The sequence below is a fragment of the Cinclus cinclus genome, chromosome 7, assembly GCF_963662255.1.
Source record: "Cinclus cinclus chromosome 7, bCinCin1.1, whole genome shotgun sequence".
Taxonomy (NCBI): domain Eukaryota; kingdom Metazoa; phylum Chordata; class Aves; order Passeriformes; family Cinclidae; genus Cinclus; species Cinclus cinclus.
The window spans coordinates 342410-359737 of record NC_085052.1 but is presented as its reverse complement, the minus strand read 5'-3'; the positions used below and the strand labels follow the sequence as shown (position 1 = coordinate 359737).

The 17328-nt window shown below is 44.8% G+C and overlaps 1 protein-coding gene across 2 annotated transcripts in view; it reads left to right on the top strand.

The window, feature by feature from the left end:
* The window catches only part of INPP5A (inositol polyphosphate-5-phosphatase A), a 176942-nt gene that overhangs the window by 51331 nt on the left and 108283 nt on the right, over positions 1–17328 (top strand). The gene's annotated exons all lie outside the window — the stretch shown is intronic.

Sequence of the window (17328 nt, the reverse complement as noted above, 5' to 3'; positions counted from 1 at the left end):
ACAACTCTGGCTAGAAGCCCAGCTAAGATAAAACTGGAGGAGAAGAACCAGCAGGTTTTTTTCTCTTGCTCATCAGAGAAGATAAAAACAAGATTATCAGCTTTACTGAGCCTTAGTGGGACAAACCTCAGTCAGTGATGTTGAAACTGTACTCTGCAGAGGTTCAGAAAGTGCTGGTAGGTAAAAGCAGCAGGACAGAGCTATGTGTTCTGGAGTCACTCACAGGTCAGAGCTGCATCCAGGTGATCCCACACGCAGGGCAGGGGAGCTGCAAGGAGCTCTGCGTTTACTTCATCTGCCTTCAACCAGGTGAGCTCCAGAGCTCCCTTCCAGCCAAGACTTTTCTGTGACACAGGAAAAATGGATAATCATCTGTGGTCTTAATTTTGGAAACAGCAGAGAAGACAAATGCAATCCAAAACAAAATACAACTTTTTATGTTTGTTTAAGAATAGTCACAGTCCTTCATAGTACGGAGATTATTTTATGTAGCATGAAGTACATTGATTTTATTTGATTTGATGGCATTTTGGTGGATAAAAGGCTCTTACAGAGGTTGAACAGGAATCCCAGTTAGAGCATGTCTTGTTTATGTCACTGTGAAGAACCCTGGATTTTGCAAAGTCCCCCAGTTCAAGAGCTAATGTGGTTTCTTGTTTCACATACCAGCATTATTTTCTAGGCACTGTGTTTCTTGCAGTATTCCCCAACCACCTTTTTTTTTCTCCCTTCCTTGTCATAAATATTACTTTGCATTTTTGTTTTTTTTTTCTTCTGATCCTTTATTTACTCAAGATGGGCCTTCCAGGGGGAAAAAAGTTCTGCCAACATATTGATTCAATAAAGGGGGAGGGGAAAAAAAGACAGCTAGTACCAATGTTATGGAATTATGGAAATAATGTAACCAAAATAATATGGAAATAATTGTGGAAATAATGATGGAAACAATGTAACCAAAAGCATGTTCCTGTTGTTTGATTAAATACCATCTGTTGAAGTGGTGACTTTAAAGATACAAAATGGGTTTACAGAAGTGTTTGATGTGTACCACATGATTGTCTGTTTGTAACCTGTAAGAAACTTTTAGAGCTGAATCTGCTTAGTGTGGAAAAGGCAGAACCCAAAGGAAGAGCAGTTACTCAGTGATGTTTTGTGTTCCTATCACTGGGAGAAAATGCTGTGTGCTAGAGGGGTGTTTTATACTTCATTGTTAGACTGCAGTAGTAGTGGCTTAGAACCAAAGCCCAAAAAGCTGGAAAGGAGGGAGGGTGAGCTCCTTAATGTCCTGACGTGTTAGAGTCTGCATTTTGGCACTGAATGCTCTCAGTCCTCATTGACAGATCCCGCACTGCTGTCAGGAGTCAAAGATTCAGGGAGATGGCTTTTCACCATCTGGAGATGGTGTTCTCCAGCTCCTCTGCTCAGTGAGTAAGTGTGACTGTCTGAGCAGGGGTTTCACATGTGCTCTGTCCATTTAGGGTAACGTTTGGCTCTTATCTCCAGTGTGGTTTGCCTTGTACCATGTCATGTGTCTCCCTGTTTCCTTGTTAGTTCTGTTTGATTGCAAAGTTCTGTAACTTCTGTGGGCTTTTTTCCATGCCTTCTAAGGCACAGATTTGGCAGCATATGCTAACTTTGTCATTATATCATTGCTCTCTGAAATATAAATGTTTATCAGATGTACTGTTGTATAATGCTATTTGCTTTAGAAAGGGAGAAGCCCAAGTAGTTATAGTTTGGCTAACCTTTATCCCTGCTGCTCTCACATCCCCTTTTTTACCACTTCTGGCATCACTTCCTCTGTAAGGCTTTACTTGGCTTGGCTCCTGCAAAACTAAAGCAGACTTTGCTGCCCACAGTTACTCAGCTTGGCTGCTAGGACTGGCAGGAAGATCTGAGACAACACTGTCAGCAGCCTCTGTCTCCAGCTCACAGCAGCACAGGTGCAAATTCCACCTGAAAAATAAGAAACCAAGCGTGATAATGAGGTGTCTCTGGTGGAGCAACTTGGTTTTAAATACTAATAATCCACATTATATTAAGGATCAAAATGGATCATTTTGCATCACCCCAGACATAAAGTTTAATATCAGAATTTGTCATTTATGGTCACATATACAAAATCTGGTGTAGGAGCAGCTGGTTTTAGGTCTGGGATTTGTGGGGAGCGGGGTAGGTGCTGTGATGAGGGAGAGAGCTGTGGTTCAGTGGGTTGTGTTTGTTCTGCCAGGAGTGATGGTAGGGTGAGACTGCGTGGGATTTTCTGCTGCTCAGAACTTAACTAAACACATGCACGGAATAAACCCCAGAGCAGTGAGTGCAAGGCTGGGGAGGGTGCTGGGGCAGCAGGTCCCTGTCCCAGGGAGGGGGGTCAGGCTGGGAGTGGCAGCTTTGGGCACTGACTCCTGGCCCAAATCTTTCACTGGGGCCAGGGGAGCAGCAGGGGTCACAGGGGATGAAGCAGATCCTTCCCTTGGGAGAGGCACAGCTTTATCTGATTTAAAAATGAGCTGAAGTTGAATCTCTTGGCAGAGAGCTGCTGCGTTAGAGCTGATGCCTGTCAGCACTGGAAGGTGGCAGGGCTGGAGCTCAGAGCTTCCAGCAGTTATGGATGATGGTGCTGGGTGACAGCCTCCACAGGGCTGACAGTGGCTTCCCAGAAATTTCAGATTAACTAAACTGGCAGCTGTGCTGCTGTTCCAGTTCTGACTGGAAATACCAATAGCAGTCGAGTGTGGATAAACTGGCTCATGTGCTAAATTACAGACCCTCAAATAACTTGGCAAAGCTTTGTGAAACACAAACCTGTAAATCCCTGCTTGAAAGCATGGTACTTTCTTTTGTTGTATGAAATGTCATATAGGGGGCAGATCTTGATTTCTGTCAGAGAATGTACAGTTAATGAAAAGACAGATACAAGAAGACAGAAATAGGTAAAAATCTGAGAAGCTGAAAAATTTAGTGCATTGTGGTTTTTATTTATGACTATGCTGAATAGACTTCACTTGTAATAAAACAGGTCTTTGCGTTTCCATGGATTTTACCAAACATCCCATTATTTATATTCTCTGTTAATTTTATTGTACTTGGTATATCTCATGTAAGGGGTAAATTATAAATCTTACCACTTTTCTATGTGAAGAAATACTCAAAAATAGCTGAGTGTGTTGAACTTTGGCATGTCAGTATTTCTTATATAACCAAAGTTAATGGTAAATAAGATGATTTTTCTGGAATAAGAAAATGTACTGAAGGTAAATATCTATCAGAAATACATTGATGTTTTCATCAGATTCATAACTATTTTTGTATGAAAACATGTCAGTATAATCAGTGGCATTTTTATTCTAATTAGATCAAGTCTAGTTTTGTGCCTTGTGTTATTGATTTCTGGAGTGCTCATTCCAGGTCCTACATTGCTTAGCAAATCCTTGGCTTCCTTTTCATTATCCAGAGAAGGCGGAGGAAAGTCCTGTGTAGTGTAAAGCCTCCTTGCTGTGTTGAACACATGGTTTCTGTAGGTTGAGAGAGAATCTTTGCTAGAGTAAGTCAGTGCAGAGGGCTCTGGCAAAGCAGACCCCAAGGGTGAGCTGAGCACCAGCTCGTGCCTGCAGTGTCCAGGGAGCCTGCTGGGAGCTGGGCTGGGCACAGCCCTTAGGTGGTGGCAGAGGCATCTGCACAGTGGGCAACTGCTCTGCTGCCCAGTAGAGGTTTGTTTTTAAAAATAAACAGAGTTCTCCATTGTCTGTGTGCCTGCTCAGGCCCACAGGTGACCTCGCAATGAATAAATGCCGCTGGGCTCTACATGTGATGTGCTGAGGTTCCAGCCTCCTCCTCCTGATAACAGTGCAGTGCACTGCAGTTAGTTCATTGTATAGCAGGGTTTCATTCAAATTCCAAAAAAAAACCAAAACAAAAACTAACCTTTCAAAACCAGCATTTCTGACACTAGAGAGATGTGTTTAAACAACACCAGAGCCTCAAGCTGCAAGCAGAATTTTATTAATACCAATGAAGAGGAGAGGTTGCTGTGCTCACACAGCTTCCCACTTTCAGAGGGTGGGTTTGGTGAGATAATGATTGAAATGGAACTTCCCTGCAGTAACCACCTAGGGGATGGACAAGGGTAAGTTACAAATAAAGAATACAGTGGTAACAGGTGTTTTTCTGACAAGCCTTCTTCCCACAGCCCTGCCAAACCTGTGCTGCAGTTCCTGAGGCTGAGGGATTTGGGGTGCTGAAGGTGGCAGAGGCACCAGGCAGTCGCTGCCCATGTGGTCTCCTGCCACCTCTCCCCTGTCCATGGGGCACAGATCCTTGGGGATGTGTCACGGGGATGAGCTCAGTGTCCCTCTCGCTGCCCCTGCCTGTATGCTGCTGTTTGGTGGTGACCTGTCCAAGCTGTGTCCCCCTGTGTCCCCTGTCTGTGTCCCCCTGTCTGTGTCCCCCTGTGTCCCCTGTCTGTGTCCCCCTGTCTGTGATGCCAGGCTGTGCAGCACCCTCTGCTCCTCGCGGGAGGAGGGTGAGTGGGTGGGTGGCAGCAGGATGTGGCAATACTGAGGATAAAGCAAGTCCAGGCATTGCCAGGATGTACAGGAAAAGGTTGTGTGTTGTTTTTTTCCTCTGGGTTGTTTTTACTTTGCACACTCTGTAGTAGTGTTTTTCTAACGTGAAGTGGCTTTTACTGTCGGGTAGATAATGCACTGGTAGCCTGCAGCAGCATCTAGGGCAGCCTTTGCTCCAGTCACTATCCTTAAGAGCAATAACCTGAGCCAGCATGATGGGGGCTGCAGTGGGGAGAGTGGTCCTGAGAATACAGATGGACAACCTGTTATTCAAGTGTGTTATTGTGCCTTAAAATTATATCTGCTCGTTACTGAATGAATAGTAAAGTTAATTTTTGTTAGATTAATGATATTTGAGTAATATTTTTGGTTGAGCTGAGTTCAAATAATTGGCCATTAATTGAAAAAGGAAATTGAAATGAATTTATCTTGTACATAAATCCTGTCATAGTTATTAATGCGTCTTAGAAAATATCGTCCTGTTCCCAGAAATGGATGGTGTACACTGATTCTCCCGAGCTTATTAGCTCTGTCAGTTTAGAGTTTGGTTAAGTAAAAAAGATGATTTAGGAAGAGAGTCGTAATTGAATTGAATGTTGAGGGAATTCACATGGTGATGAGTTCTCAGCCCGCTTCTTCATTAAGTTTTACGGAATGCCGGGGCTTGGCAGAAAGGCAGGATTTCCCCAGGAGATGGAGCTGGAGCTCCAGGCTGCAGTGCCCAGGGCAGGCGCTGGATGCTCTGGAGGAGCCCCCGGAGTCCCGCACTGCAGCTGGGGACAGGCTGGGGACACACTGGGGACACACTGGGGACAGGCTGAGAACGTGCTGGGGACACACTGGGGACAGGCTGAGAACATGCTGGGGCACGCTAGGGACACGCTGGGGACAGGCTGGGGACACACTGGGGGCATGCTGGGGACAGGCTGAGAACATGCTGGGGACACGCTGGGGATACACTGGGAACATGCTGGGGACATGCTGGAGACACACACACACAGAGGGTGTCTTTCAGGGGCAGCACTCTGGCCCTGGGGAGGCTGGAGAAAGAGCTCTGCTGCTGCTGTGATGTTGATCACTGTCTTAGATTTGTCACTGTCACTGTGATCCACTGCTGAGCAGGAGACTCCAGAGTGTGTTTTCTTGCTTCTCGATTGCTGTAGTGTTTGAGTTCTCTTTTACTACTCACATGAACCTGTTTCCATCTTTTTTCCTCCTCCTTTCCACGGAAAGATAATTTGTACCAGTGTTTATTTTCATACTGTTACCTGTGACAATTATGCCAACCCAGAGAAGTAGGAATTTGTCTGAGCGGGTGGCAGCAGCAGTGCTTGGCAGAGATGTGATGATCTCTGGAGGAGGGTTGGAGACTGGGCTGTTCTGCAAGTGCAGGTGATGCCTCAGGAGGACCAGGAGTGTCATTCGGATTCTCTTCTCAAATTAACTCCTGTGAGGTTCATCCAGGGAAAAATTTTCTGGGATGGAGAAAAGTCCAGACTCCTTTTATAAGAGGTGCATATGAGAAACCTGCAAGTGTTCTGTCATCATCAGTCTCCTACATCACTCCTGAGCAAATGCTTCCCTCTGTCTCAGTGTTGTTTTGTTTTTCTTAAGTGATGAGTTAGTATTAATATTTTTAAACAAATCTTACTGTTCCAGTCCTTTGGATTTTTTTGTTGGTACTCAACGCACATGGGAGCATTTGTAAGGCTGGTGGCAGCAGAGCTCAGGTTGTGTGCGAGTGCTGGCTACTCAGATACTTGTGTGATCTTTGCTTTAGCCTAGTTCCATGATAAAAGGAATAAAACTGTTTGAAAAACACGATAGCTTTCCTTATAAAGGCCCTAAAATGCTAGAAGCAAATCTCCAGCCATGCACAGAAGTGCTTCTAGCGAGGTGTGTGTGGTACAGAAAGGGAAATGGAAGAGTTTTAACCCTGTTTGCAGGGAAAATGCAAAGTGGGATGGAGCCTCGTGGTGGCAGTGCCTGCCAGGGATCAGGCACTACACTTAGTGGAGACTCTGGTTCTGCACATTTTCCAGCAGTTCTTACCTCACTGTCTCCATCCTCATCATGTTCTTCGTATTCATTGTAACTCAGAATCTTGTCTCTTTACAGCCTCCTGCTTTTTCAGGAGTTTTGGTGAAATACACAGTTAGGGGCATCTTGAAATGTGTGTCACAAAGTTTGACCTCTTCATTAGCTTCTGTCTTCTTTTAATTGAACAAAAACCAGTCCGTGAAGGAAGTTGGTGAATGTCAAAGTTAATCCTACAGCCTCTGACCATAACCTGCAAAAATGGTTGTACAAGTATTATAATTCTGTGATGTGGACATTTACTTACAACCACCTGAGATGAAATCTCCCACTTAGTTTCTTAGGGAACTAAGTTGTCTGTTAGGTAATAGCTTCCAACCTCTTCTGGGTGGGAAATGGAATCTGAAAGGTGTTGCTCCAGCAGAATTTTCCTCTGGTTTTGAGTTGTCTTTTTTTCTATGCATTTTTGAAATACATCTCTTAACCCATCAGCAGAGTTCTTGCTGAGAGAACAGAGAGCAGAAAGGAAAGAGCAGAAAGGAGGGAGCAGAAAGGAGAGCAGAAAGGAGAGCAGAGGGTTGCTCGGTGTCTGTGGCCAGTGCCTAATACCTGAGCTGCTGCTGGCTGTGAGCGTTTGGGTTTGTGCTGTGGTCAGCACACTGGGAACACGTGTGGGGCACTGGAGTGTTGTGGAGTGCATCCACTTGAATCTAACCCTTCCCTTGTACCCACGGGGATCCTCCCAGCCTTGTGTTTGGACTGCGGGGCAGTGCTCAGCAGCCCTGTCTCTGTCCCAGCCCTGTCTCTGTCCCCTCCCTTTCTCTGTCCCAGCCCTTTCTCTGTCCCAGCCCTTTCTCTGTCCCATCCCTGTCACTGTCCCCTCCCTTTCTTTGTCCCAGCCCTTTCTCTGTCCCAGCCCTTTCTCTGGCACATCCCTGTCACTGTCCCATCCCTATCTCTGTCCCATCCCTGTCACTGTCCCCTCCCTGTCACTGTCCCAGCCCTGTCACTGTCCCCTCCCTGTCTCTGTCCCAGCCCTGTCTCTGTCCCATCCCTTGGGCGGGTCCCCAGCCCCTCACTGCCCCCCAGCTGCCCAGGCTCCTCACAGGGGCTGAGGGTTCAGGGCATTTTGTGTAAAGCTTTGCTAAGTGCTCATGGGGGTGTGGTGTATTTAATAGAACAGGACGAATGGTAATGGAAAACAGCGTTATCTGCTGAAGTATTTGAGGATCTGACACAAATAATACAGGAATGCTTTAAATTGACATTTTCAAAGCCCTACGTGGGGGGGCATCCTCATTAGAAATTTGGGCACCTAGTTGCCAAGTTTTGTCTTTTTACAGAAAAAAAGGCCTCAGGTATGGAGCAGTCAGAAATCCTGTTTGCATTTGTATGTGGTATGGTGAAGGGCAGGGCCAGTTACGCATTGGTCAGGCAGAGCCTTCATGTTATTAACAGCTGTTTTCAGGTAATGCATATATGGAATTTGGTTTGTGTGACAAAGTGTTTGACTTTGGAATAGCTCTGGCTTTCAAGAAAAGATGTGAGGTTGGAAAATATGAAAATAATTGCTTGAGAAATTATGAAACGCTGCTTAAGGCACTTGCTAATATGTTTGCCTGAGGTACTGAATTAATACTAAATAAGATATGTGTGACTGTAGAAAAATCAGACGTATGGTGTTTAGTGAAATTAATGGGTTTATTACTGTTTGAAATAATGTTATAATGCAGCATTTGTAGCCAAAAAGAAAGCAATGCACGAGACTGCTCACCCTGAACTGTGAACATGCCGTGGCAATTGGGTTTCACTGCACTGTTCACCCACCGTAGCATGCAGAAAGGCTGGGAGTGCAGCTGTTATTTCACACTGAAATAAAAACTCATGGGAGCAAAAGACGGAGTTGTGTTGTCACCTGATCATATCCCAGGATGTGGCTCTTGCTGTGGAAGGCACTGAACATCCCAGTTTCCAAGGGAAGAGTGGTGAGGTGGTGCTGAGTTGGGGTGAAGCCTGCAGGCTGTGCTGGTAGAGGCTGATGGCTGTGATTTCACTGATTTCAGCAGTGAGCCCTTCCCAGGACAGAAGGCAGTGCCAGAGCCCAGCAGACAGCCTGTGTTGCCTTCAGGAGCTGGGAGTGCTGAAATGCCTCAGACACATTCCCACTGCTCCCTAACATTTAGCAACGCCTGCAGCACACAGACCCAAACCAGAACCCTCTGACACTGAGGAAGTGTTTCCACTTCGTTTCAGAGGGCTTTCCAAGTATCTATTGATCAGTGTTCCCTAACAGCACAGAAATAATGTGTCTAATTTAACTGGCCACATGGAAGAGTATAGAAAAAACATTAGTTATCCCTTGAAAGGCTTGGAACGTCGATAGGAGGACATAACATTAATGACTTTCCTATACACAAGCTTCAAAAATGGCTAAATGAGGAAGAAATTACAAATTTATTTTCCTATAATTTCAGCAGTTGTCTTGTTTTACTGCACCAGTAAAGCATTAAGTAATGAAATGTCAAACAAGGAGTATTTTCCTGATAATTTTTCTGACATGCAAAGTGTGTGAAACAAAAGAGGAAAAGGTAGAAATGTGGGATTTCGTCATTTTGACAAATTTAGTGATTTTTACTCATGAATTCTGGCTGAGACACTGCTGCCTCTGTCCAAACAGTTCCAAATATTGCTGTTTGCTGAGTGGCTCACTGTACAGAAATAGCTTTGTGTCTCAGTTCTGGCCTTTACACTGAACACAGATTGCCATATTGGCAGTAATTTATTAGCATGTATAAATGTAGCAAAACAAAAGCAACTGATCATAGCCATTTTTTCAAATAAACAGGATAATTACCTGGTCTCTAGAGGCGGGTGGCAGCAGTTGCAGTTGGGAAGGGTTGTTATCTGTTCCCTTCTTTTGGTTGTGCATATCAAATTGTAAAGGAGTTTGGGGTTGGTTTCATTCTATTCCATATTTTCCAGGCGGATAAAATACGTTGTTGGAGAAAAATGTAAAATCTGGTTTCTCAATGAAGTAAAATCGCCATGAACACTGGTTCTAGGAGTGCTGGGCATTCCTCCTGGATTAGCCACAAATCCTTGCCAGTTGCTGTGTTCTGTGCAGGGGTCCCTCCGTGGCAGGGGTGGTGGGGGGCAAAGTGCTCTTATGCTTTGTAATAAGCATAGGAAAAATTGTGCTATAAACAGCAATTGGCATCTGAAAAGTAGATTCTGTTTCTTCCAAAAATAGGGTCAGTAAAAGAACAAAGTTTCATTTTGGACAGGAAAGGGCATCTGCCTGTCCAAGAGGGAACATCAAATGCTATAAATACCGTGGAACATGGAAATCTGTCTGGTACAGTGTTAGGGCTGATCTTTAATGTCTCTGAAAGTCAGCACATGCCAGTGGTGAGCTGGTCCATGTCCCTGGGACATGCCTGTAGGCATGCCTGAGCTACATGCCTGTAGCTCACGGACATGGAAGTTATGGGAGATAAGGATGCCCAGAAAATGGGCCAGAATTTATGTGGCCCTCATATTAAAATTCATAGTTGATGGTTTGGCCACTGGGAGTAGAGCAGTTTGGGGGGTTTGGAGCACAGAGTAAGGAGTCACCTAAGCAAAAGGAAGTCTGCATGGGTGGGTAATGTGTGAGAATGCTGGGAACAAAGTCCTCATGATCAGTATATGTATGTACCCTGGGGGGTAGAAGAAGACAAAGTAAATAATAACTTTAATCTAAAAAACCCAATCAAACCAACCGACACAAATACCAAAAAATCGCAACAAAACACAAAACCCTCTAACTCGTTTTGCAAGAATTTTTGTCTCTCTCAGCTAATTACAGTAATGGCTTACTAAACCCAGGCTTGGAAGGCTGCAGTCTTACAGTCTTGCAGTCCTGAAAAGGTCTCCAAAAAAGAGGCAGTATTTCTGTATTGACTCATTTCTTTGTGAAACAAAGAACAGACAGTGTGTATGTCTGCACTGGGACTCTCAGGCTGAGCCAGAGCTTATCTGCTGCACACACTCTGGACCCTCATTCCATGGGTGTGGCCTCTCTCCAGACTCACCTTGCAGGAGCAAGGACTCCTTTCTGCTGCTACCTCTGTGTGGCTTTTGGGCAGTAGTGGGAGAACACTTGCCAGTGGTGTTTTCTGTGGGAGTGCAAAACAGCTGCTTTGCTATAAATTTGTATTGACTGGTAATTTCTCCATGTAGACAAGGGTTATTCTTCTGTATGTGGAAATGATTTTTCGATGGACAAAAAAAAAAAAAAAAAAAAAGTATCTCCAGTGGTCCTGAAAGAGTGAAAAAAATCTGAGCTAAAAAAATTAGAACACTTGGAAAATACAACTTAAACTTAGATGAATCCTAAACCACATTGTAAAACTGGAGACAGTCATTTGGCAGTCATTTCTTAGGATTTCCAGTGCACCACAGCTCTGCTTCATTTTTTTGTCTTTAAGCATGAGCCAATAAAATACTGCGTGCATAGTGTTTGTAAGTCTTCAGAGATGCAGTGGGTGTTACCAGGCCAGTAAAATGCTGTGTGTCTGTGCTGGCTGAGCAGGAAGGATGTGTTCCTTAGCAAGGGTGATGGAGAAGTCTGGGGCGCATTATCCAAGGTATGTCTGCATCAAAGCACGTCCAGCGAAGGATGTTTTTCCAGCAGCCTTGGACGTGTCCTCAGTTTCCAGGTGAGAGATACCAACTCCCAAACTTGTTCCCTGCCAGGCTTCCAAGCAGCCCCTGGGAGCACCAGGATTCTAGGGCTAGTCTCAGGCAGGTTTTAGTCCTAATGCTATCGTAAGAGTAAAAAATGTCATTTGTCTGCCTGGATCATTTTGGTTTCTGACTGACCGAGATCAACAATCCAAGAATTCTTACTGAGTTGCGAGACTTAATTGGGAAATTAGATGCTTTGCGGTGGAATCAAAGGACTGTTCCTTCCAAAGTGTCACAGAAACACAGGTGACTGTGCACATGTTTGGGTTATTTGTAAGTCACTGCAGTTTTCCACTTCTTGAGTCTAGAAGGACTTTGGCCGGAGTTTAGAAGTGGGATCAGTCCCTGTCCATACAGCAGAGGCATGTCAGGGACGACGTGCTGGGGTGCTGTGCATGTCCCCTGAGCCCCAGGAAGTCTCCTTACCCTGACTTTGCAGGGCTGCTGTCAGTGAGCCAGAAGCTGCTGGCTTTCAGTTAATGTCATTACATAAAGCTGCTCCTTTAATATGACCTTTAGCTCAGATACATAATTTGGAGAAATAGTCCTGCATTTACTTTTCAGTTAGTATTCTGGAACACACCCCAGGAGGATGACTGTCATTTATCACTCTTCCAAGCACAGGACTTCATGAAGGCAATTTTTTAAAGAGTGTGAGCTATTAATTATGTTGAGAAAAGAATGTGTTCCTTGGAGCAGCCCGTCTTGCAGAGACACATTTCCTCCTTGTCTCTGCTGCTTGTTTTCTAAGACACACTAAGAAGACAGTGTGAGATTTCCCTATAAATGCTTCTTGCTGGTAGATGCTTTTCCCATTTTGCTATCTATCTGGTTTCAAGTGAGCTGTGCTTTTAAGTAGCTGATTACTGCACTAAATAACAAGTAACAGCTATGTTATCCTATCAACCAATGACTTCTGGGGGCTGGACATCACCATTTTGTTACCAAATCACTTGGGGTGTCAAATTAGTGCTTGGTTTTGAGTTGTTGTTCTGTCATCGTTCGAGTACTTTGTCCAGACAGCCTGCAGCAGTTACCTCTGCAGGGCACGCATCCCCAGGTAAGCCTGAGTCTTCCAGGCTCTGCCACCTCAGGTCCCACAGGGCTGTTCTGGTGCCACACACGTCCCATCCCTGACCTTCACATCACTGACCTGTGTGCAGTAAAACCTGCAGTCAGTGCTCTTCTCAGTATTTAGGAGCATCCGTCGTTTTTCCAAAGATCTCTCTTGGTGTTCGTGCAGCATCTGAGTCTTTTTCCCAGGCAGGGTGATGGTGCAGGGGAGGTTTGGAGCCCCAGGGAAGGTGGAAGGTGCCCGTGCAGCCGGTGTGTCCCAGTGCCCTGGAGGGCAGCCAGGCTGGGCTGGAGCACTCAGCAGTGCCCGTGGGTCCTGCTGGGCAAGGCAGGAGATGCTGGCCTGGCTCTGTGGCTCTCCCTGCCTGCTCCCCAGCCCAGCAGCACTGACTGACAGAGCCACCAGAGCCCACCAGCCCCTGAGCCTCAGGGATCCTCCCTCCTGCTTCCCCTGGACGCTCCGCTCCTTCCAGCCGCCAGAACAATATTTTGAAATTTATGGAAAATTAATTATCGATTACGGATGTGCCCTGGCTGAAGGAAGGTAAAAACGAATGGATGCATTTACGACGAGGGACGTAATCCGCTTTGTGAAACTGATTGTCTTTCGCTCTGCTCCTGCCCTCCCTTCCTTCCCCTTCTCTCTCATCCTGCCCCCTCCCCCTTCCCGTACACCGGGTAAGAGACAGCCCTGATAAAGTGGGAGAAGCAAGATTGGTTTTCTAAGGGCACCGGGCCCTTCATGACCAGGTAAATCATGGTCTGTCTGGAGCTGGGGCTGGGTGATGACCTGCTCCTGGTACCACGGCTCCGCGCCCCCCGTGGGACGCGATGATGTGCGCCCGTGCGGCTGCGGGGGGCTGCAGTGAAGGTGAAACTGTCATATCGATCTTTTTAGCACTAAAATATGAGCCACTTTACTCCGTTCCCCGATGCTGTGATGTGAAAAATAATAACTCGGATCCAAATTAAAAATATTGATCTCTGGAAGGTGTTGAAAGTAAATAAACACCTTCCGAAGTTTTCGGGTCAGCCAAGAAATGGTATTCAGCAATAAATGTGTCGGCATGTCAGAATCCAGGGTTCTTGATCTGTTTTTCCTTTCAAATTGATTTTTCATTACTTACTTCCTAAAAGTGTTGGAATTTGGTCCTCTACCGTTAAATCTTAGTGTTTGGGCAAATTATTTCTTTGGGGCTTATGAGGTGCTCCTAATCCACTCAGTCATTGATTGATTGATTTTTGACTCAATAAACTTGCATTACCCTTGCTTTATTTAAGGCTTCCATCATAATTTTTTGTACATTTAGGCTTGACTTTTTTATTTCCTTCTAACAGATGAGCTGACATTGGTCTATCAAACATGTGGGAAAACAATTGCCACAAGGTTAATTTTATTGCTAGCTCCATGCATTTTAAGTAGGTGCCAGGTATTTTCCACTCCAGGCTGATAAATTGCAGCTAAACCACTAAAGCATAAGAATGAACAGAAGCACTGTAACAACAACAATAGAAACCCCATAGAAATGCATCACAGAGCATAAGCATTAAATGGATTATTTTTGCTTCATTGGTTTAAGTTCATTTTACATCCGAGCAGCAGTAGGTATGCAGCAGTGGAATGAGCTCTTTAGTTGGGACTGGCTCAGCCCTGGCACTCCGCAGCATTGTGTACTCTGGGGGTGGAGGTGTTCAGGTCTTTCTGGTTAGTGGAAAGGATAAAATACAGTCACCTGCATTTTCAAAAAGTCATTTTCTCTGCAAAGCGGCCAGTTGAGTTTTAGATACCCAGGTGTTCTCCTGAAGAGGTTTAGTGGCGTTGCTGCTCTCTGGCAGCTGTTACAGGGCTCGGTGCTGAAAGGTGGCAGGAAAGGAGACCTGCAGTGGGCATGGGAGGGGCTCTTCCATGGACAGAGAGAGGAGTTTGGGCAGTGTTAAAAAAGACCCTGAAGCTGCTGGGTCTGTCCTGAGGAGCCCTCAGTGCACCCCAGCTGCCCCCGAGTCGCTGTTCCTACCTTCATGTGTTTCCATAGGCACAGGTTCCCATTCTGCAGTGATCCTTCCCTGGATTTACTAGCCAGGGCCTGACAGTTCAAATGCAGTTAAAGTAAGGTGTTTATTTTGTTTAATTCAAGGACACATGATCAATTAAGAGGAATAAAACTGGATCTCTGTAAATTACTTGTTGGAACTGATGGCAGTTTTGGTCATTGTGCACTTCCCTCCATAGCTGCATTTCATCAGCCAGGTTATTCATCAGCCGTTGTTAGTGTGCAGGAGTTTGATTAAAGTTGCTGGGGTTCATACTATTAATTCTTTTTAAAACCTGTATCAGTTTTTTTGGTATTCCTGTGACATGGCACATAAGCGTGCTCCCAGGGCTCTAAGGCTTACACATAGGAATCTGTAGGTACCACCAGCTCGCAGGTGGGGTTCCTCATGCCCCGGGAAATCTGGCAGTGTGCTTCATGTCCTTTCAGATCACTTGTGGTGAGGGTACAGGGGGGAAAAAAAAAAAAGAGTTTTTAATAATGTGAGTGTTGCAAATGCCGTCTGTAAACCTGATATTCTTCTCTTTGTGTGTGCTAAATGGCAAAGATCCTGTGTTTATTTTCAGGGATATTTTTTGACTGTGGGTTAATGGATATTCTTAGAGTTTGTTCATTAAAGGTCCAGTTCAGTAATCAAAAAAACGGGAAGGGAATAAGTCTTTAAGGGTGTAGGCCAGGGAACCAGTAAAAGAGCAAAAAAACACAGGTTCACATGCAGCAATGTAGAGATGGAAAGCAATAAAGAATGCTTAACAGTCTTTAAATGTTTTCTCCCTCCTTCATGGCTTTGCAGTCATTGTCCTGTGGGCATCTTTGACAGCTGTGTCTAACACAGGAGCACCAAAACTTTTCTCCTTTCCAATTTAAGAATATTTCCAAGTGGAAAAGCAATATTAGAGTCTTTTACTTTGGAAATCAGAGATCCCACTATCAGTCCCACTATCTATTTGGGTATTCTTTCTATTTTCAAAAATGTTTCTGTTTCATTGGCAAAAAGGAGAACTTTGAACGTCCTTGTCCTGCCACCTGATGATACCATTGCCAGGGTTGAGAGATCTCAGGGCAGGAGCATCCTCAGCCCCTGCAGCACTGTGGCAGTGCCTTGGTCACCTCACGTTGTCCTCAGCAACCTTCCCTCAGTTGTGATATTAAAAAAAACAAAACAGAATTCAACAGCTGTTTAGGTCTTGCTGGTTGTGTTTAGTTTGTCTATGTTAAGATCACTGCTTTGCCCAGCTTGTCTTTTAATTCAATCACTTGTCACTGGACTTTCCTAAAGAGTACGAAAAATCTGTAACTGACAGGCTGGCAAAAGTGTGTTGTGGTTGGACCATATATCAGGGCAAAAGGCAAATATGATTGAGTGCTGTGTCATGGCACCATGTGTGGGAAACAAATATTCTGCACGAAAACTAGAGGAGCAAACTGAAAATTTGTTAAGCTCTTAAAGAGCTTATGGGCTTGTTAGCATTTCCTGACAGAAGCCGCTGAAGCAGTGAACAGAAAAAGAAAGAGCCAAAGAGTCACAATGGTCAGTTGGGAATTCCGATTTGCAGTTTGTTCAATGTCCTGCTCCATACAGGCACTCGTGGCATGTGCTGGGATTGGGACAGGATGTGTCCTGGCACCTGGGAGCCTCTTCACTGCATGGTCTGAGACCCCTACAGCTGAGCAAGCATCACCTGTGTTGAGGGAGTTCATCAAGTTCCTTTTTGTCAAACTGTAGCAAAGTCTTAGTAATTTCTGATAAAATGCTGCTGTCCTTTGTGTGTTTGGATGGGTTCTGCTGAAGTGGCTGAACTCACAGTGTTTGGGTCTAACGTGGCCATCTGCTGCCTCACCAGAAAGAGTTTATTTGGGTTTACTTTGCCCAAGATGGGTACCTGATGTGAACAGCTCCCTGTGGAGCTGCCAGCATAGGACAAAGACCCTCCATCACCCAGCCCCTCATTACTGCAGGTGCTAAATGAACCAAATATGCACAGGAGGAATGAACATCAAGGTAGATAATAATCTGTTAAAGCACTTGGTTTTCCTTATCTTCTAACAGGTTAATAAAAACCTAGTAGAAAAAATCAGCTCATACTAGATATAGTGTTAAAAGAAAGAGTTGTTTTCCAGCAGAGCAGTGATGAGGATAAATAAATCTGATGGACCCCCAGTAATGTTTGGTTTGTTTCTACTGACCTGTGTTCTTTCTTTAAAAGCCTGCCAGTGCAATTCGAAAAGTAAGGTGAGGTTGAACACTTTTTGTATCTTCAACATCAAAGGTATGTTTAATAATTCTGAATGAATCTGTCACTTGGGGTGAATTTCACCTATGCTCCCTTCATTCTTCAGGCACTGAGATCAGTGATGATTATTAAGCTTTGCAAAGCCAACATGGGTCAACATGTGCATGATAAATGGAGCAATTATTGTACATAGGGAAACAATTAATGTGTTGCTCCATACGGTGGGATGTCCATTAACACGCCCTACTAGTAATGCAAGCCACAAAAGCTGTAGTAGCATGTGCCCACGTTTTAGGTGAGATACAAAGGATTCTAATCATCTATTCAGGCACTAATTTGAAGGTTGTATTTCTTTCTTTCTTTCTTTCTTTTCTTTCTTTCTTTTCTTTCTTTCTTTCTTTTCTTTCTTTCTTTCTTTCTTTCTTTCTTTTCTTTGCAGGCAGTGAGCTCTGCTCTGGACAGAGCAGTCAGGCAGCAGGACTGACAGGTCCCCATCTGTAGCCCTGCTCTGGTGAGCCATGCTCCCTTCTCTGCCTGCTGGGAGCAAGCTGGATGTTTCAGGAGAAGTGCCTTGTTCAATACTCTTAGCATGTTACTCCTGTTTAATATATATTCTGTGAATTCAGCTAGCTAGCTGTA